We start from the raw sequence: 22170 nt of genomic DNA, 5'->3' as shown, positions 1-22170 counted from the left end.
CGTGAACACTGGTATTTGGAATATCCTTTAAAAATAAGGAAATACGTATATTTTTTTTTTCGTAAGGTCCATTTAAAGGGGGTGAAAAAGGACTGAAAAGGGGTTGAATTCTTTTTATGAGGATACGTATATCTCAAAAACTGAAGATGTTACAGACATGAAAGTTTGTATTTGGAATCTTCTTTAAAAATAAAGAAATACGCATTCTTTTATTTTCGGAAAATCCAAATAAGGGTGGGTAAATGAATTGAAAAATTAGTTTATTTCTTTGTATGAGGATACTTACATCACAAAAAAGAAGGATGTTACGGACGTGAAACTTTGTATTTGGAATCTCCTTTAAAAATAAAGAAACACGCATTTTTGTTGGGGGGTGGTAATCAACTTAACGGGGGTGTAAAAGGAGTTGAATTCTTTCTTTGAGGATACAAATAAAAAGTGGACATAAAACAATACACCCCTAAGGGTTTGACTGGGATATGAGGAATGATGACAAAAATATACGTTTATATGAAACTGTTTGAATTACGAAGTTAAAATGTCAAATGATATCCTAGGTGTTAAATAACAGAGGGTTTGAAACAAATTTAACGCCTCCGAGAGTTAAATGGATGTCAAGATCCAAAGAAAATATATATTAATTCCTTCTTCCGAAACGGTTTGACGTACGAAGACAAAATTCCAAATAGTGGTATGTATTTTAAATCCTAGATGTGAAATCTATATATATAAAATAACTTGTCCTGACTGACTGACTGACTGACTGACTGATTCATCATCGCCGAGCCAAAACTACTGGACATAATAAAATGAAATTTTGGGCATATATTCATATTAAGATGTAGGTGCTCGCTAAGAGAGGATTTTTGGATATTCCTTCGCTAAGGGGGTGAAAAGGGGGGTGAAATTTTAAAATGAGTGTACCTATATCTCAAAACTTTAAAAGTTTTCAGATGTAAAAATTGGTATTTAGAATCTTCTTTAAAAATAAGGAAACACGTATTTTTTTTGTTTTCAGAAAATCCCAATAGGAGGGGTGAAAAAGGGTGAAAATTGGGGGAAAAGGTTGAATGCCTTTAATCAGGATACCGGTACTCATATCTCAGAAACTGAAGATATTACAGACCTGAGAATTGGTACTTTTGATCTCTCTTAAAAATAAAGAAACACGTATTTTTTGTTTTTGGAAAATTCAATTAATGAGAGGGTGAAAAGGGGCTGAAATTTTAAAATGAGTGAATCTATATCTCAAAACTTTTAAAGTTTGCAGATGTAAAAATTGGTATTTAGAATCGTCATTAAAAATAAAGAAACACGTATTTTTTTTGTTTTCGGAAAATCGCAATAGGAGGAGTGAAAAGGGGTGAAAAAGGGGTTGAATGCCTTTAATGAGGCTACTTATATCTCAGAAACTGAAGATATTACAGACCTGAAAATTGGTGTTTGGGATCTCCTTTATAAATAAAGAAATACGTATTTTTTGTTTCTGGAAAATCCAATTAAGGGGGTGAACAGGGGGTAATATTTTAAAATGAGTGTTATCTATATCTTAAATTTTTTAAAGGTTATAGATGTGAAAAATGGTATTTAGAATCCCCTTTAAAAATAAAGACAAATGTATATTTTGTTTTCAGAAAATCCTTATAGGACGGGTGGAAAAGGTTGAAAAAGGGGTCCAATGCCTTTCATGAGTCTACTTATGTTTCAGAACCTGAAGATATTACCGACCAAAAAATTGGTGTTTGGGATCTCCTTTAAAAATAAAGAAACACGTATTTTGTGTTTTTGAAAATACAATTAATGTGGGGGTGAAAAGGGGGGTGATTTTTTAAAATGAGTGTACCTGTATCTCAAAACTTTTAAAGTTTATAGATGTAAAAATTGGTATTTAGAATCTCCTTTAAAAATAAAGAAACGCGTATTCTTCTGTTTCCGGAAAATCCCAATAGGAAGGGTGTAAAAGGGTGAATAATGGGTTGAATGCCTTCAGTGAGGCTACTTATATTTCAGAACCTGAAGATATTACAGATCTGAAAATTGGTATTTGGGATCTATTTAAAAGTAAAGAAACTCGTATTTTTTCGTTTTTGGAAAATCCAAATATTACGGAGTGAAAAAGGGGTGATTTTTTAAAATGAGTGTGTCTACGTCTTAAAACTTTAAAACTTACAGATGTAAAAATTGGTAGTTAGAATCTTCTCTAAGAATAAAGGAATACGTATTTTTGTTTCCTGTAAATCCCAATAGGAGGGGTGATAAACGGTGAAAAATGGGTTGAATACCTTTAATGAGGATACATATATCTCAGAAACGAAAGATATTACAGAACTGAAAATTTGTATATGGGATCTCCTTTAAAAATAAAGAAACACGTATTTTCTAGTTTTTGGAAAATCCAGTTAATGGCGGTTAAACAGGAGTGGCAAATTGGGGTGAATTTTTTGAAAGACAATATCTACAGAATATCTTGGAAACGTAAAATGTTACAGACGTATAAAGTGGGTGTTTGGAATCTCCTGTAAATGTAAAGAAACATAGGTGATTTGTTTTTGGAAACTCCACTTAAGGGGAACTCAAAAGGGGTGAAATTTTAAAATGAGAATTTTTACAGTATATCTAAAAAAACTTATCATGCTACAGAAGTGAAAAATTGTATTTTTTATCTCTATTAAACATAAATAAACGTGTATTTTTAGTTTTCGGAAATACCAATTGGCTGGTGGTGGGGGGGTTAAAAGTGACTGAAAATGGTGTTGAATTCTTTAGTTAGGCTCCTGATATCTCAAAAATGAAGATGTTACAGACGTGAAATTTGATATTTGCAATCTGCTTTAAAAGTAAAGAAACACGTATTCTCGGAAAATCCAATGAAGTGGGAGGGGGTGAAAGAATTGAAAAATTAATTGACTTAATTGTATGAGAATATATACATCTAATAAAAACTAAAGTTGTTACAGACGTGAAAATTCGTATTTGGATTTCCTTTAAAAACAAAGAAAAACGCGTTTTGGGTGGGAAATCATCTTGGAGGGCGGGAGTGTAAAGGAGTTGAATTCCTTTCATGAGGACACATAAATCAAAAACTGAAGAAGTTAGAGTCGTGATAATTGGTATTTAGAAGATCCTTTACTATTAATGTGGGTGGGTTGCCACGCGCTGTTGGTGGGGGGTAAGAGAATGGAGGAGCGGCAAAGAACTGGCCACCCTACCGTACGTAAACTCCGGCTCAGGCACACCTCTGTGGAGGTTCGGACCTGCCTTCATGCAGAATATACCCTTACCTTACCCTTACTATTAAAGAAACAAGTATTTTTTGCGGGAAAGTTCACTTTTTTGGGGGGGGGGGAGTAGTGTGAAATGAAGTGAAAAAATTAAATTATCTTTATGGGGATACTTATATCTCAAAACTGAATGTAATAGACGTGAACATTGGGGTTTGGAATCTCCCTTAAACATAAGGAAACGCGTCTTCTTTTTTGGTGGGGGTGGTGGGGGGGGGGGGTGGCGGTAAATGAACTTAACGGCGGTGGGGTGTAGAAGGTGAGACCAATTGATTTTACTGTTCTTAATGTACTTACAAGGATCCTCCGTTGCTCAGGCGGCAGCGCGCCGGCCTCTCACAGCTGGGTTCCGTAGTTCAAATCCCGGTCACTCCATGTGACAATCGTGCTGGACAAAACGGAGGCGCCACTATCGGCAGCCCTGAAGATGGTTTTCCGTGGTTTCCCATTTTCACACCAGGCAAATGCTGGGGCTGTACCTTAATTAAGGCCACGGCCGCTTCCTTCCAACTCCTAGGCCTTTCCTATCCCATCGTCGCCATAAGACCTATCTGTGTCGGTGCGACGTAAAGCCCCTAGCAAAAAAAAAACGGAGGCGGGACAGGTTTTTCTCCGGATACTCCGGTTTTCCCTGTCATCAGCCATTCCAGCAACACATAATAATAATAATAATAATAATAATAATAATAATAATAATAATAATAATAATGTTCCGGACCGTCGTCAAATGTGCGGACCGCGCTGGAAACGGCTCCTGGACGGGTAATGACTAAGAATGCAGTCCGGCTGCGGGTTCAGTGCCGCCAAGGCACCCAATATGACACCACGCCGGATCTCCTGAAGGATTTTATCCATATTAAAAATGATTATAGGAGAAGATGGCAAAGAATTACGGAGCCAACTGACCGGGAGGAATACCTGATTCTAGCCCGGGAAGTACGAAATCGATTGCTGGAAAGGAAGATTGAAAAATGGGAGGAAACGTACCGTAATCTAATAGAAAACGAGTCAGATCGCGAATTTCGGCGGATTATATATCTAAAACAATAAGCATTCAATTATAAATTTCAGTATAATACCGTAGCGAAGCACGGGTATCTTGCTAGTAGAGTATATTTTTAAACGTTCCGCCGCTAAAGTGTCAAGCTCCGTAAACTCTTATTCATCCCTGCAAAACCGTTCGGCGTACAAAGTTGTAATTTTACGAGAAGGGTCTTCTTTTATGTCCTAGGTGTAAAATACCGTATACTTCAAAACATTTCTCCTCTAAGAGATTTAGATGGTAGTTGACTCCTAAAACACAATATCCATTCTTCCGAAACCGTTTCTATACTCTAGATGTTAATAAATATTTCAAAACATTCACCCCTAAAAAAGTATTCATTCCTCCATTACTGTTCGACGTACAAAATCAAAATTTCACACGTTGGTCACTCTTACGTCCCATATGTTTAATCGGATATGATTTAAAACATTCAAATTCTCCCGTACGGTGTTCAAGTGGGCGGTAGATTATAAAATAAATAATCATTCCCCCAAAACCGTTTTCTGTACGAACTGAGGACGTATTTTACAGGCACAGCTGACAGTGGACTCTCTAAGAATCTATAAGGGAAGCACGAGCATCTTTATAGTAGTGTATATGCTAGTAAATCTACCGGCATGAGACTGGCGTATCTGAGCACTTTGAAATACCTCCGGAGTGAGCTGGGAGTTGGACTGAGAATGCCTGCAGTCTGCAGTCTGGGCCTCTGTACTTCGGGGTGTGTGCTAGTATGTATAACTCGAATTAGGACTTCGGTTGAGTGCAAGTTGATACTTGGGTAAAAGAAATATTGTTCAGTACTACCTGAGTAACTTCAAGAAGTGAGTATCGAAGAACCATGTACGGACTAGTCACAGATCTGGAATACAGCAGTTCTCCAGACATACTGAACTGGAGCCAGTCGCTCACTATACTCCGCTATGAACTCCTGTAGGACTCGTGTACTGTCTTTACTGTCCCGTGGGTTGATGAACTACCACTCGATACAGGATCCTGGCTGATCGTCCTTTTAGCGAGCACAGGGCGAAGGGTTTTGCTCCCTGGCTAGATACTGAACACTGCACTCCAAAACTGAGTCACTGGAAAATGTCATACCATCATGCTTAAGTCGAGGTTTGATAAACCCAGGTTGTCGACCTCAATGGCGCAATGATGCTGTTTTCAAGATTGCGGGTTCGATCTCAGATTAGGTTAGTGACATTTGACGGTGTTTAAATGGGACAGCTCCATGTCATTGGGTTCTGGCACAGCTGCGCCAAACGAAGTGTAGACTCGCTCAATATTTCGAAGTCTAGAATCGTTCAAAGCTGCATGCTCGAGCACTCTGGTCAATGAGTGTTTGAAAGAAAACTCGAAAAGAGGCTCGACTGCACTGGGCAGATGAGTCTATCGAACGGTCCGTTTAACAATGAACAGGACGAGTAGTCGCCAAACGGGTTAGTTTTCGAACGTAACTTTGCGCTATCACTCGCAACGCACACACGCCGAGCAGAACGAGGAAACAGCTCGCAGTTTGATCACCCTAGTGACTGGTACACCGAGCCTGTTACCGCGATTTCGAGTTTAGGTTGACACAAATAGCTCACTCTTCAAACATCGCCCACTGTGAGTGAGCAGCAATGAGTCTGCCCAGGTTGACCCACTAACTAATTTTACGGTTTCAAGAACGCCGAGCTGCATGAATTTTGTCCCGCAGGAGTTCTTCCATCCGACTCTGTGGTGTAGTGGTTAACGTGATTAGCTGCAGGCCCTGGAGGCCCGGGTTCCATTCCCGGCTCTACCACAAAATTTGAAAATTTGTATGAGGGCTGGAACGGGGTCCACTTAGCCTCGAGAGGAAAATTGAGTAGAGAGAGTTCGCCTCCCTTGTCAGCTATCCTCGAAGTGGTTTTCCGTGGTTTCTCGCTTCTCCTCCAGGCAAATGCCGGGATGGTACCTAACTGAAGGCCATGACGGCTTCCTACACACTTCCTTATCTATCCCTTCACCCTCCCCCCACAAGGCCACTGTTCAGCATAGCAGGTGAGGCCGCCTGGGTGAGGTACTGATCCTCCTCTTCAGTTGTATCCTCCAACCCAAAGTCTCACGCTCCAGCACACTGTTCTTGAGGCGGCCGAGGTGGGATCCCTCACTGAGTCCGAGGGAAAAAGCAACTCTGGGGGGTAAACGGATTGAGAAAGAAAGCAAGAAAAGGAGTTCTTTACGTGCCGATAAATCTACTGACACAAGGCTGGCGTATTCAAATATCACCGGAATGAACCGGTACAGAACCCGTTAACTTGGGCTGAGAAAGCCAGTGCTCTACGCTCTGAGCTACTCAAAATAATAATAATTTATTATTATTATTATTATTATTATTATTATTATTATTATTATTATTATTATTATTATTATCTGAATATATGGACCGGCCGGGTAGCACTGCTGGTTAGGTGTTCCTGTTCTGAAGGTTATAAGACTGCATCCCAGAGCAGTGGAATGGCACTTAAAACAGTCTGGCGCCTTAACTAATCGGTTAGCATGCTGGCATTTGGCTGAAGGGGTGCCGGGTTCGATACCGGCCAGGTTGGTGATTTTAGCCTTCAGTGGTTATTTTCTTCCGCGCAATGTCTGTGCGTTTGTGCCTTCTTCAACATTATATTTCATTCCAGGTAGAGTCACAACCTCACAGACGCACAGGTCGCCCAAGGGTGTCAACTCGAATGATCTGCACCAGCCCTGTCTAGAGGCCACGTAATATCTAGTTTGTTCGTTTCTTTTACAATTGGCTTTACGTCGCAACGACACAGATAACTCTTATGGCGACGATGGGATAGGAAAGTGCTAGGAGTGGGAAGGAAGCAGCCGTGGCCTTAATTAAGGTACAGCCGCAGAATTTGCCTGGTGTGAAATTGGGAAAGCATGGAAAACCATCTTCAGTGCTGACGACAGTGAGGTTCGAACCAACTATTTCCCAGATACAAGGTCACAGCTGCGCGCTCCTAACCGCACGGCCATCTCTTCCGTTATTACTATTATTAAATATTATTATTATTATTATTATTATTATTATTATTATTATTATTATTATTATTATTATTATTATTATTATTATTATTATTATTTGTCACTTAAGAGATTTTTAATACTTATCTTGTTGGTGGTTTTCTGTGACGCTGTGTTGGGAATGGCTAGGCGTTGAAAGGTAGCAACCGTGGCCTTAATTAAAGTAGCTTACAGCCGGAGAATTTAACTGGCTTGAAAGAAGTGAAACCATGGAATAAAATCTTCAACAATACGAAAGTTAGGATTCGTGATGATGATGATGATGATGATGATGATGATGATTGTTATTTAAAGGGGCCTAACATCTAGGTCATCGGAACCTAATTGTACGAAATGAGACGAAATGCAATGACAATTGAAAAGTACAAAATTCTTCCGCTGACCAGAATAAGAAACGTGATGATGAAGAATGAATTGATGAATCAGAATTTTAAACAGTCAGTGGATCCGACCCGCAATGCCTCACCTTCCCAGAAGCTACTGACCAAGGGACTGCTTCCATAACACAATCCTGAATCGATGATGTTTGTTGTCTACGGGGGTTCAATATCCAGGTCAACGGTCCTTCATAATGGCACTTATCTATATACTAGCAAGATACCCGTGCTTCGCTACGGTATTATACTGAAATTTATAATTGAATGCTTATTGTTTTAGATATATAATCCGCCGAAATTCGCGATCTGACTCGTTTTCTGCGAGAATCCTCCAAAATTCCCGATCTGACTCGTTTTCTATTATTTTACAGCACGTTTCCTCCCATTTTTCAATATTCCTTTCCAACAATCGATTTCGTACTTCCCGGGCTAGGCTCAGGTATTCCTCCTGGTCAGTTCGGTCCGTAAATCTTTGCCATCTTTTCCGTTAATCATTTTTAATATGGATAAAATCCTTCAGGAGATCCGGCGTGGTGTCATATTGGGTGATTTGGCGGCACTGAACCCGCGGCCGGACTGCATTCTTAGTCATTACCCGTCCAGGAGCCGTTGCCAGCGCGTTCCGCTCATTTGACGACGGTCCGGAACATTATTATTATTATTATTATTATTATTATTATTATTATTATTATTATTATTATTATGTGTTGCTGGAATGGCTGATGACAGGGAAAACCGGAGTATCCGGAGAAAAACCTATCCCGCCTCCGTTTTGTCCAGCACGAATGTCACATGGAGTGACCGGGATTTGAACCACGGAACCCAGCTTTGAGAGTCCGGAGCGGTGCCGCCTGAGCAACGGAGGATCCTTATAAGTACATTAATAACAGTAAAATCAATTGGTCTCACCTCCTTCTACACCCCACCCGCCGTTAAGTTTATTTACCGCCCCCCCCCCCCCAAAAAAAAAAATTAAAAGAAGGCTTGTTTCTTTACGTTTAAGGGAGATTCCAAACACCAATGTTCACGTCTATTACCTTCAGTTTTGAGATATAAGTATCCCCATAAAAGTAATTTACTTTTTTCACTTCATTTCACACTACTCCCCCCCCCCCCCTCCCTAAGTGAACTTTCCCGAAAAAAATACTTGTTTCTTTAATAGTAAAGGATCTTCTAAATACCAATTATCACGACTCTAACTTCTTCAGTTTTTGATTTATGTGTCCTCATGAAAGGAATTCAACTCCTTTACACTCCCGCCCTCCAAGATGGTTTCCCGCCCAAAACGCGTTTTTCTTTGTTTTTAAAGGAGATCCAAATACGAATTTTCACATCTGTAATAACTTTAGTTTTTATTAGATGTATGTATTCTCATACAATTAAGCCAATTAATTTTTCAATTTTTTCACACACACACCCCCACCCCCGCTTCATTGGATTTTTAGAGAATACGTGTATTTTTACTTTTAAAGCAGATTGAAAATATCAAATTTCACGTCTGTAAAATCTGCATTTTTGCTATATCAGTAGCCTAATTAAAAGAATTCAACACCATTTTCAGTCACTTTTACCCTCCCCTCCACCCAGGTGATATTTCCGAAAACTAAAAATACACGTTTCTTTATGTTTAATAGAGATAAAAAATACCATTTTTCACTTCTGTAACATGTTACGTTTTTTAGATATACTGTAAAAATTCTCATTTCAAAATTTCACCCCTTTTGAGTTCCCCTTAAGTGGAGTTTCCAAAAACAAATCACCTATGTTTCTTTACATTTACAGGAGATTCCAAACACCCACTTTTTACGTCTGTAACATTTTACGATTCCAAGATATTCTGTAGATATAGTCTTTCAAAAAATTCACCCCAATTTGTCACTCCTGTTTAACCGCCATTAATTGGATTTTCCAAAACTAAAAAATACGTGTTTCTTTATTTTTAAAGGAGATCCCATATACAAATTTTCAGTTCTGTAATATCTTTCGTTTCTGAGATATATGTATCCTCATTATTAAAGGCATTCAACCCATTTTTCCCCCTTTTACACCCCTCCTATTGGGATTTACAGGAAACAAAAAAATATGTGTTCCTTTATTTTTAGAGGAGATTCTAACTACCAATTTTTACATCTGTACATTTTAAAGTTTTAAGATGTAGATGCACTCATTTTAAAAAATTCACCCCCCCCCCCTTTTCACCCCCAATATTTGGATTTTACAAAAACGAAAAAATACGTGTTTCCTTACTTTTAAAGTAGATCCCAAATACCAATTTTCAGGTCTGTAATATCTTCAGGTTCTGAAATATAAGTAGCCTCATTAAAGGCATTCAACCCATTTTTCACCCTTTTACACCCTTCCTATTGGGATTTTCCGAAAACAAAAGAATACGTGTTTCTTTATTTTTAAAGGAGATTCTAAATACCAATTTTTACATCCATAAACTTTAAAAGTTTTGAGATATAGATACACTCATTTTAAAAAATCACCCCCTTTTCACCCCCCCCCCCCCATTAATTGGATTTTCCACAAACAAAAAAATACGTGTTTCATTATTTTTAAAGGAGATCCCAAACACCAATTTTCAGGTCTGTAATATCTTCAGGTTCTGAGATATAAGTATCCTCATTAAAGGCATTCAACCCATTTTCACCCGTTTTCACTCCACCTATTGCGATTTTCCGAAAACAAAAAATACGTGTTTCTTTATTTTTAATGAAGATTCTAAATACCAATTTTTACATCAGCAAACTTTAAAAGTTTCGAGATATAGATTCACTCATTTTAAAAATTCACCCCCCTTTTCACCCTCCCATTAATTGATTTTCCAAAAACAAAAAAATACGTGTTTCTTTATTTTTAAAAGAGATCAAAAGTACCAATTTTGAGGTTTGTAATATCTTCAGTTTCTGATATATAAGTACCGGTATCCTGATTAAAGGCATTCAACCCATTTTCCCCCATTTTCACCCTTTTTCACCCCTCCTATTGGGATTTTCTGAAAACAAAAAAATACGTGTTTCCTTATTTTTAAAGAAGATTCTAAATACACAATTTTCACATCTATAAACGTTTAAAGTTTTGAGATATAGATACACTCATTTTAAAATTTCATCCCCCCTTTTCACCCACTTACCGAAAGAATATCCAAAAATCCTCTCTTAGCGAGCACCTACATCATAATGTGAATATATCCCCAAAATTTCATTTCTTTATGTCCAGTAGTTTTGGCTCGGCGATGATGAATCAGTCAGTCAGTCAGTCAGTCAGTCAGTCAGGACAAGCTATCTATATACAGGGTGTTAGGTGTATACGTGCAGATATTTATTGTAGCAATAGAGAACGATGTGACGAACCACTATATATGAAACTTTTAGTAATCCTCGGAAGTTATTTTCGAGAGCAAAGGGGTACGATGTTTTTAGAATAGGTAGTATGCCTTGTTCTTTTGAATGAATAGCTTTCCTTTGATAACAGGCAAGTCACGCGCCATCCCTGCCAAACTGGTTTCTGTTCTGTTTATGTTTCAGGGCAAATGTACTACTGTGACAGCTGAGCGCTCCCTATTCCATGCCACGAGATGTTACGTAATATACTTGCCAAACTGGTTTTATGTTTACGAGCAACTGACCTACGGTAACAGCTGAAGGCTACCAGTCTACAACATGTTACGTTACATTATCGCCAGACTGGTTTGTTGTTGTTGTTAGTATTTAGTTTCCGTCTTAGGGGTTTCAGACAACACTAGTTATCGGTTTCGGACCCTGGAGATGTATTGAATTCTCAGCGTTAATACTGGTTCATTTGCTGTTACGTCCTTTAGGGGATAGGGATATCTGTGGTCGTCAGCCCTGTGGTCTAGTGAGTATGGAAATGACCTGAAAACCTGTGTCGGTGCGCGACCTGTACGAGCGTGTGATATAATTATTGGTTGGGATACGCACGCTGGGACATGAAATGCGGTACGATCCCCGTTGTGCATTGCGTAAAGGTAGAAGAAGGAAGACAGTTCCTTGCGCCAACGAACAAATGCATGGCATAGGATATCCATATGAGTAGAATCAGAATTGATTTATCGAAGCACATCGAACGTTTTGTTTCAAACGAAAAATGGACATATTATACAACTAAGTAAATTAAACGTACCTACATTTCGTGCTTCCTGCCTGGTTGAGTGGCTAAAACGGTTGAGGTGCCAGCCTTTTGACTCCAACTTCGCATGTTCGAACCTGGCCCCGTGCAGTGGTATTTGAAAGTGCTCAAATACGTCAGCCTCGTGTCGGTATATTTACTGGTACACCGAGCTCGATAGCTGCAGTCGCTTAAGTGCTACCAGTATCCAGTATTCGGGAGATAGTGGGTTCGTACCCCACTGTCGGTAGCCCTGAAGATGGTTTTCCGTGGTTTCCCATTTTCACACGAGGCAAATGCTGGGGCTGTACCTTAATTAAGGCCATGGTTGCTTCCTTCCCACTCCTAACCCTTACCTGCCCCGTCATCGCTATAATACCTATCTGTGTCGGTGCGACGTAAAGCAACTTGTCATTCGAGCCAAGACACCACTGTGGTTCAGAATATCCTCTGGTGCTTAAACATACGTTCACGGAGGTCATCCGAAGTGGTTACCTCAGTTCGGTATACTTTGTTTCTCATGTCCCCCCAGGCATAACAATCCACTGGAATAAGGGCTGGCCAATTGATAGTTCCACATCGTCCTGTGTACCGTTGAGGAAATGTCTGCACCATCGTGTAAAATCCACGTGGTTCGGCGTAGTCGAAGCGACACGTCCTCTGAAAGCTCCAGTAACGTACTGTATCTACTGTACAGGAGCAAGATAACATTAATAAAAATATGTAACCGACCTCCAACTACACCCATCCTGATATCAATTAGAACCGGTGCTGGAAACTGCCTTGTCCTATTGAATGGGGATATTCCACAGCTCATGAGTGGGATATAGTGGGTTCCAACCCCTCTGTCGGCAGCCCTAAAGGTGGTTTACCGTGGTTTTCCATGTTCACACCAGGCAAATGCTGGGGCTGTAACGTCATGAATGCCACGATCGCTTCCTTTCCGATACTAGCCCTTTCCCGTCCTATCGTCACCATAAGGAAAGCTACACCGATCAAATTTATGCAAGTAAGGTGATTGGTACCGGTCTGAGTGTCTGAGACCGTTGAGGTCCTTATCTTCCGACCTCCAACTTGGCAGGTTCAATCTTGGCTCAGTCTGATGATATTTGATGGGGCACACTTCCGTCAGTCTTGTGTCGTAGAAATACTGGCACGTAAATGAACTCCTGCGATATGAAATTTCGTCACCTCAGCGTCTCAGAAAACGGTATAAATAGTATTTGGGACGTAAAGCAAAATAACGCTAATAAAAAGACGATTGGTCAAAGAGACAGACTTCCCACTGCATCCATCCAGATATTAATTGAGAGCCGGTGCTAGAGGTTGCCTTGGTATACTAAATATTAAACACTCCTTCTATAAAAATTGCCTCATGTGTCACTAATACACTTGACAGAAATTCTGGATTGAGTGCTTGATCAATTAACCAGCGGCAGAAATCCACTCTTAAATCATCACCGAGCTTGATAGTAGCAGTCGCTAAAGTTCGAACAGTATCCAATATTCGGGATGTACTGGCTTCGAATCCCTCTGTCGGCAGCTTTAAAGATGATTTTCCGTGGTTTTTCATGTTCACATCAGGCAAATGCTAGGGCTGTACCTTAATTAAGACCACGGTTGCTTCCTTCCCGATCCTAGTCCTTAGTTATATCTGTCGCCATAAAACCTACCTGTGTCGGTGCGACGCACCGATACAGATAGGTCTTATAGGACGATGGGATTGCAAAGGCCTAGGAGTTGGAAGGAGGCGGCCGTGGCCTTAATTAAGGTACAGCCCTAGCATTTGCCTGGTGTGAAAATGGGAAACCACGGAAACCATCTTCTGGGCTGCCGAGAGTGGGATTCGAACCCATTATCTCCGGGATGCAAGCTCTCAGCCATGCGTCTCTAACCGCACGGCCAACTCGCCCGGTAATAATAATAATAATAATAATAATAATAATAATAATAATAATAATAATAATAATAATAATATTTTTTGCTGCCGGGCAGAGTGGCTCAGACGGTTGAGGCGCTGGCCTTCTGACCCCAACTTGGCAGGCTCGATCTTGGCTCAGTCCGATGGTATTCGAAGATGCTCAAATAAGTCAGCCTCGTGTCGGTAGATTTACTGGCGCGTAAAAAGAACTCCTGCGAGACTAAATTACAGCACCTCAGCGCCTCCAGAAACAGTAAGAGTAGTTAGTGGGACGTAAAGCAAATAACATTACCGGTATTATTATTAACAAGTCATTAGGAGCTGAAAGGCAGGGAAGAAAATAGTAAAATTTCCGTGGTGTAGGAAGAAACAAGATGAAATGTACTTCACCCGTGCCTACATCGCTCGCAGTAGTTTACTACAGGATAGTATGCGTAAGACCAGAACCAGGTCTCTTTGCGATGAGTCAGGTGTATCTTCGTATTGTGGTTAGCACTAGAGGACAAAGTGTGACAAACAGGTTTTGTGTATAAACATCAAACATGCACATTAACAGACACACACACGCAATGTACCCAAACCAGTACAGTGTAGAATGAAGAACTGCCATGCTGTGTTCAAGGTCAATATCTAGCGTTTTAACAAGCACGTCTTCCGTGTGTTGTGTTCAGCTTGCGCCACGTACAAGGCAATCGCGAACTGAAACTCTAGATTTATAATTTTTGTTACCGGTACTTCAATTTTTCTGCTCGGATTTATGAGAATATCGAACTATCGAGACTCAAAATACTACATCGATTGAGAACTGAACTCCCAACTCAATACGCTGCAGAAATGGTGTAACATCTGACATACCAATGCGAAACACGTAGCAATTGTTCAAAAGACCTCCCTGGACTACTCTGCAGGCTTCACTTCTCCGTACCCGGCGAGTTGGCCTTGCGGTTAGGAGTGCACAGCTGTGAGCTCGCATCCGGGAGATTGGGGCTTCGAACCCCAATGTCGGCAGCCCTGAAGATGGTTTTCCGTGGTTTCCCAAGTTCACACCAGGCATTGCGGGGGTTAAACCTAAATTAAGGCCACGACCACTTTCTTACCATTCCTAGGCCTTTCTTGTCCGATTGTCGCCATAAGACCTCTCTGTGTTGGTGCGACGTAAAGCAACTAACAAAAGAAAATCACTTCTCCGAATCCAGTCTTCCGTAATATCCATTGGAGATCTGGCGGGCCAATTGATGGGTCCATGTCGTCCTATTCGCCATAGACCAAAGGACTGATCCAAATGATCACGCAGTAAGCGGCTTATATCAGGTGGTGGACCATCGTGTAAAAAACACATGTTTCGGCGTAGTCGAAACGGAGCGTCCTCTGAAAGCTCTAATAACGTACCTAAGAGGAATTCCAGGTAAGATACCCCTATGAACTGTGCAGGTAAGATGATGATAATAATGTCATTGGCTTTACGTCCCACTAACTACTTTTCACGGTTTTCGGAGACGCGGATTTGCAGGAATTTAGTACCATAGGAGTTCTTCACGTACCAGTAAATCTACTGACACAAGGCTGACGTATTTGAGCACCTTGTCAAGACTGGACTCAGAAGGCCAGTGCATCAACCGTCTGAGCCACTCAGCCCGGCAAGATGATTGGTGCAGCACTGCGTAAAGTGCTGGCCTTCGGAACCCAACTTGGGAGGCTTGGTCTTGGCTCAGTCCGGTGGTATTTGAAGGTGCTCAAATACGTCAGTCTCGTGTCTGTAGATTTATTTGCATTAAAAAATACTGCGATAAAAAAATTCTGGCATTTCAGCGTCTCCGAAAACCGTGCAAATTACTTAGTGGAACGTAAAGATATTATTATTATTATTATTATTATTATTATTATTATTATTATTAGTAGTAGTAGCAGTAGTAGTAGTAGTAGTAGTAGTAGTAGTAGTAGTAGTAATATTACTTTTACGGAAGTTCTAATTAAACGGGTCCATTACAGTCATCATTTTACCTATCGGTACTTACTGTTCAGTAATAAGCCTTCCGTCCGCCTCTGTGGTGCAGTGGTTAGTGTGATTAGCTGCTACCCCCGAAGCTCGGGTTCGATTTCCAGCTCTGACAAGAAATTTGAAAAGTGGTACGAGGGCTGGAACGGGGTCCACTTAGCCTCGGGAGGTCAAATGAGTAGAGGTGGTCCGATTCCCAACTCAGCCATCCTGAAAGTTGTTTCCCGTAGTTTCCCCGTCTCCAGGCAAACGCCGGGATGGTACCTAACTTAAGGCCACGGCCGCTTCCTTCCCTCTTCCTTGTCTATCCTTTCCAATCTTCCCATACCCCGCAAGGCCCCTGTTCAGCATAGCAGGTGAGGCCGCCTGGGTGAGGTACTGGTCATTCTCCCCAGTTGTATCCCCGATCCAATGTCTCACGCTCCAGGACACTACCCTTGAGGCGGTAGAGGTGGGATCCCTTGCTGAGTCCCATGAAAAACCAACCCTGGAGGGTAAACAGATTAGGAAAAAGAAGAATAAGCCTTCTATTAGAAATGCCCGGCGGCAATTCCACAGTAGGTCTTTTTCCTTCGAGCAATGTTCACGATGGATGCAACTACGGTTTTCGAAATTTGTCTCATTATTAACAATTTCACTGAATACTTATAGCCTTTTCTTTCAGTGTCCACCGTCCTTTCAGTGACCTAAAAAGTTTATGTATAAGCATAGACAACCCGCATTGTCTATTGTCAGAAATTCATCGTAGACTGTCGCAATAACAGCACAGAAATGTTGCGCCCATATTTCATTTACTTATTAACCATTTCCTTTCATTTTGTCAGCTTGGATCACTGAGTAATGCCATTGACGTCTTAAACATCGCACACAAATACACAACACTTGATTCGCACGTATGTGCTTGTACGGATCTTCGACGTCACTGTAAGGATTCTGTGTACTTTTCACACAGAGTACCCTACACCGGTTTTCGAGTACAGCAAGTGACCTGGCACGTGAGTCATCCTCTTCTACTTGCCAAGCCTTTAGGGGAAGTGCACAACAACATGTGTTGGCCTGCGATAAGAAACAGGTTCAACAAGCCCTATACTCGGCTACTGTACTTCCGCTACGCGTGGACAGAATGACATCACCGGCGTATCCTGCTACGGCCGTTCAAAACACATTAGGTCCTGAAATATTTGGCTCAGTTATGGGCAAACTAACAGGACAAGGTAAAAAGTACATAGCATATATTATGAGAGGTATTTTTCTTAGCCGACTAGCTTAATATCTGCACGTATACACCTAACACCCTGTATATAAAAGAACTTGTCCTGACTGACTGACTGACTGACTGACTGATTCATCATCGCCGAGCCGAAACCACTGGACACAAAGAAATGAAATTTTGAGTATATATTCATATTAACATGCAGGTGCTCGCTAAGAGAGGATTTTTGGATATTCCGTCGCTAAGGGGGTGAAAAGGGGGGTGAAATTTTAAAATGAAGATATCTATATCTCAAAACTTTAAAATTTTACAGATCTAAAAATTGGCATTTAGAATCTTCATTAAAAATAAGGAAACACGAATTTTTTTGTTTTCAGAAAATCCCAATAGGAGGGGTGAAAAAGGGTGCAAAATGGGGAAAAATGGGTTGAATGCCTTTAATCAGGATACCAGTACTTATATCTCAGAAACTGAAGATATTACAGACCTGAAAATTGGTACTTTTGATCTCTTTTAAAAATAAAGGAACACGTATTTTTTTGTTTTTGGAAAATCCAATTAATGGGAGGGTGAAAAGGGGGTGAATTTTTAAAATGAGTGAATCTATATCTAAAAATCTTTTAAAGTTTGCAGATGTAAAAATTGGTATTTAGAATCTTCATTAAAAATAATGAAACACGTATTTCTTTGTTTTTCGGAAAATCGCAATAGGAGGGGTGAAAAGGGGTGAAAAAGGGGTTGAATGCCTTTAATGAGGCTACTTATATCTTAGAAACTGAAGATATTACAGACCTGAAAATTGGTGTTTGGGATCTCCTTTAAAAATAAAGAAACCCGTATTTTTTTTTTGTTTCTGGAAAATCCAATTAAGGAGGGGGTGAAAAGGGGGTAGTATTTTATGTATCTATATCTCAAAACTATAAAAGGTTATAGATGTGAAAATTGGTATTTAGAATCTCCTTTAAAAATAAAGAGACACTTATATTTTGTTTTCGGGAAATCCCAATAGGAAGGGTGGATAAGGTTGAAAAAGGGGTCGAATGCCTTTAATGCGTCTACTTATATTAGAGAACCTGAAGATATTACAGACCTGAAAATTGGTGTTTGGGATCTCCTTTAAAAATAAAGAAACACGTATTTTTTGTTTTTGTAAAATCCCATTCATGGGGGGGGGTGAAAAGGGGGTGATTTCTTAAAATGAGTGTATCTATATCTCAAAACTTTTAAAGTTTATAGATGTAAAAATTGGTATTTAGAATCTCCTTTAAAAATAAAGAAACATGTATTCTTTTGTTTTCGGAAAATCCCAATAGGAAGGGTGTAAAAGGGTGATTATGGGTTGAATGCCTTTAACGAGGCTACTTATATTTCAGAACCTGAAGATATTACAGACCTGAAAATTGGTATTTGGGATCTACTTTAAAAGTAAAGAAACACGTATTTTTTGTTTTTGGAAAAATCCAAATATTGGGGGTTGAAAAGGGGGGTGAATTTTTTAAAATGAGTTTGTCTACATCTTAAAACTTTAAAATTTACAGATGTAAAAGTTGGTAGTTAGAATCTCCTCTAAAAATAAAGGAACACGTATGTTTTTGTTTCCTGTAAATCCCAATAGGAGGGGTGTAAAAGGGGGAAAAATGGGTTGAATGTCTTTAATGAGGACACATATATCTCAGAAACGGAAGATATTACAGAACTGAAAATTTGTATATGAGATCTCCTTTAAAAATGAAGAAACACGTATTTTTTAGTTTTTGGAAAATCCAATTAATGGTGGTTAAACAGGAGTGACAAATTGGGGTGAATTTTTTGAAAGACAATATCTACAGAATATCTTGGAAACGTAAAATATACGGACGTAAAAAGTGGGTGTTTGAAATCTCCTGTAAATGTAAAGAAAGATAGGTGATTTGTTTTTGGAAACTCCACTTAAGGGGAACTAAGAATGGGTGAAATTATAAAAAACTTAACATGCTACAGAAGTGAAAAATTATATTTTTAATCTCTATTAAACATAAAGATACGTGTATTTTTAATTTTCGGAAATACCACTTGGGTGTATGGGGGGGGGGGTAAAAGTGACTGAAAATCGCTTTGAATTCTTTTAATTAGGCTACTGATATCTCAAAAATGAAGATGTTACAGACGTGAAATTTGATATTTGCAATCTGCTTTAAAAGTAAAGAAACACGTATTCTCGGAAAATCCAATGAAGGGGGGGGGGTGAAAGAATAAAAAAATTAATTGACTTAATTGTATGAGAATACATACATCTAATAAAATTCTAAAGTTGTTACAGACGTGAAAATTCGTATTTGGATCTCCTTTAAAAACAAAGAAAAACGCGTTTTGGGGGGAAACCATTTTGGGGGGCGGGAGTGTAAAAGAGCTGAATTCCTTTCATGAGGACACATAAATCAAAAACTGAAGAAGTTAGAATCGCGATAATTGGTATTTAGAAGATCCTTTACCATTAAATAAACAAGTACTTTTTGAGGGGGGGGGAGTAGTGTGAAATGAAGTGAAAAATTAAATTATTTTTATGGGGATACTTATATCTCAAAACTGAATGTAATAGACGTGAACATTGGTGTTTGAAATCCCCTTTAAACATAAAGAAACACGCCTTCTTTTAATTTTGGGGGGGGGGGGGTGGCGGTAAATAAACTTAACGGCGGTGGGGTGTAAAAGGAGGTGAGACCAATTGATTTTACTGTTCTTAATGTACTTATAAGGACCCTCCGTTTCTCAGGCGGTAGCGCGCCGGCCTCTCACACCTGGGTTACGTGGTTCAAATCCCGGTCACTCCATGTGACATTCGTCCTGGACAAAACGGAGGCGGGACAGGTTTTTCTCCGGATACTCCGGTTTTCCCTGTCATCATTCATTCCAGCAACGCATCATAATAATAATAATAATAATAATAATAATAATAATAATAATAATAATAATAATAATAATAATAATAATAATAATAATAATAATAATAATAATAATGTTCCGGACCGTCGTCAAATGTGCGAACCGCGCTGGAAACTGCTCCTGGACGGGTAATGACTAAGAATGCAGTCCAGCCGCCGGTTCAGTGCCGCCAAGGCACCCAATATGACACCTTCGCCGGATCTCCTGAAGGATTTTATCCATATTAAAAATGATTATAGGAAGAGATTGCAAAGATTTAGGGACCCAACTGACAGGGAAGAATACCTGAGCCTAGCCCGGGAAGTACGAAATCGATTGCTGGAAATGAAGATTGAAAAATGGGAAGAAACCTGCCGTAATCTAATAGAAAACGAGTCAGATCGGGAATTTTGGTGGATTCTCGCAGAAAACGAGTCAGATCGCGAATTTCGGCGGATTATATATATAAAACAATAAGCATTCAATTATAAATTTCAGTATAATACCGTAGCGAAGCACGGGTATCTTGCTAGTCTATATATATATAAAGTAGCTTGTCCTGACTGACTGACTGACTGACTGACTGACTGACTGATTCATCATCGCCGAGCCAAAACTACTGGACATAAAGAAATGAAATTTTGGAGATATATTCATATTAAGATGTAGGTGCTCGCTAAGAGAGGATTTTTGGATATTCCGTCGCTAAGGGGGTGAAAAGGGGGGTGAAATTTTAAAATTAGTGTGTCTATATCTCAAAACTTTAAAAGTTTACAGATGTGAAAATTTGTATTTAGAATCTCCTTTAAAAATAAGGAAATACGTATTTTTTTGTTTTGAGACAATCCCAATAGGAGGGGTTAAAAAGGGTGAAAAAGGGGTTGAATGCCTTTAATCAGGATACCGGTACTTATATCTCAGAAACTGAAGATATTACAGACCTCAAAATTGGTACTTTTGATCGCTTTCAAAAATAAAGAAACACGTATTTTTTGTTTTTGAAAAATCCAATTAATGCGAGGGTGAAAAGGGGGGTGAATTTTTAAAATGAGTGCATCTATATCTCAAAAGTTTTTAAGTTTAGAGGTGTAAAAATAGGTATTTAGTATCTTCATTAAAAATAAAGGAACACGTATTTTTTTTGTTTTCGGAAAATCCCAACAGGAGGGGTGAAAAGGGGTGAAAAAGTGTTTGAATGCCTTTACAGAGAATACTTATATCTTAGAAACTGAAGATATTACAGACCTGAAAATTGGTGTTTGGGATCTCCTTTAAAAATAAAGAAACGCGTATTTTTTGTTTTTAGAAAATCCAATTAATGGTGGGGGTAAAAGGGGGGTGATTTTTTAATATGAGTGTATCTATACATCAAAACTTTTAAAGTTTATAGATGTAAAAATTGGTATTTAGAATGTCCTTTAAAAATAAAGAAACCCGTATTTTTTGTTTTCGGAAAATCCTAATACGAAGTGTGGAAAAGGGTGAAAAGCAGGTTGAATGCCTCTAATGTGGCTACTTATATTTCAGAACCTGAAGATATCACAGACCTGAAAACTGGTATTTTGGATCTACTTTAAAAGTAAAGAAACAGGTATTTTTGCGTTTTGGGAAAATTCAAATAATGGGGGGTGAAAAGGGGGACGAAATTTTTAAAATGAGTGTATCTATATCTCAAAACTTCTAAAGTTTATAGATGTAATAATTTGTATTTAGAATCTCCTTTAAAAATAAACAAACATGTACTTTTGTTTTCAGAAATACCACTTGGGTGTAGGGGGTAGTTAATAATGACTGAAAATGGTGTTGAATTCTTTTAGTTAGGCTACTGATATCTCAAAAATGAAGATGTTACAGACGTGAAATGTAATATTTGAAATCTGCTTTAAAAGTAAAGAAACACGTATTCCCGGAAAATCCAACGAAGGGGGGGGGGTTAAAGAATAGAAAAATTAATTGACTTATTTGTATGAGAATACATAAGCTAATAAAAACTAAAGTTGTTTCAGACGTGAAAATTGGTATTTGGATCTCCTTTAAAAACAAAGGAAAACGCGTTTTTGGGGGGAAACCATCTTGGGGTGTGGGGGGGGGGAGTGAAAAGGAGTTGAATTCCTTTCGTGAGGACACATAAATCTAAAACTGAAGAAGTTAGAGTCGTGATATTTGGTATTTAGGAGACCCTTTACTATTAAAGAAACAAGTATTTTTTGCCGGAAAATTCACTTAGGGGGAGGGGGAGGAGTTTGAAAGGAAGTGAAAA

The sequence above is a fragment of the Anabrus simplex genome, chromosome 2 (genome assembly GCF_040414725.1).
Source record: "Anabrus simplex isolate iqAnaSimp1 chromosome 2, ASM4041472v1, whole genome shotgun sequence".
Taxonomy (NCBI): Eukaryota; Metazoa; Arthropoda; class Insecta; order Orthoptera; family Tettigoniidae; genus Anabrus; species Anabrus simplex.
This window is presented reverse-complemented; position numbering follows the sequence as displayed.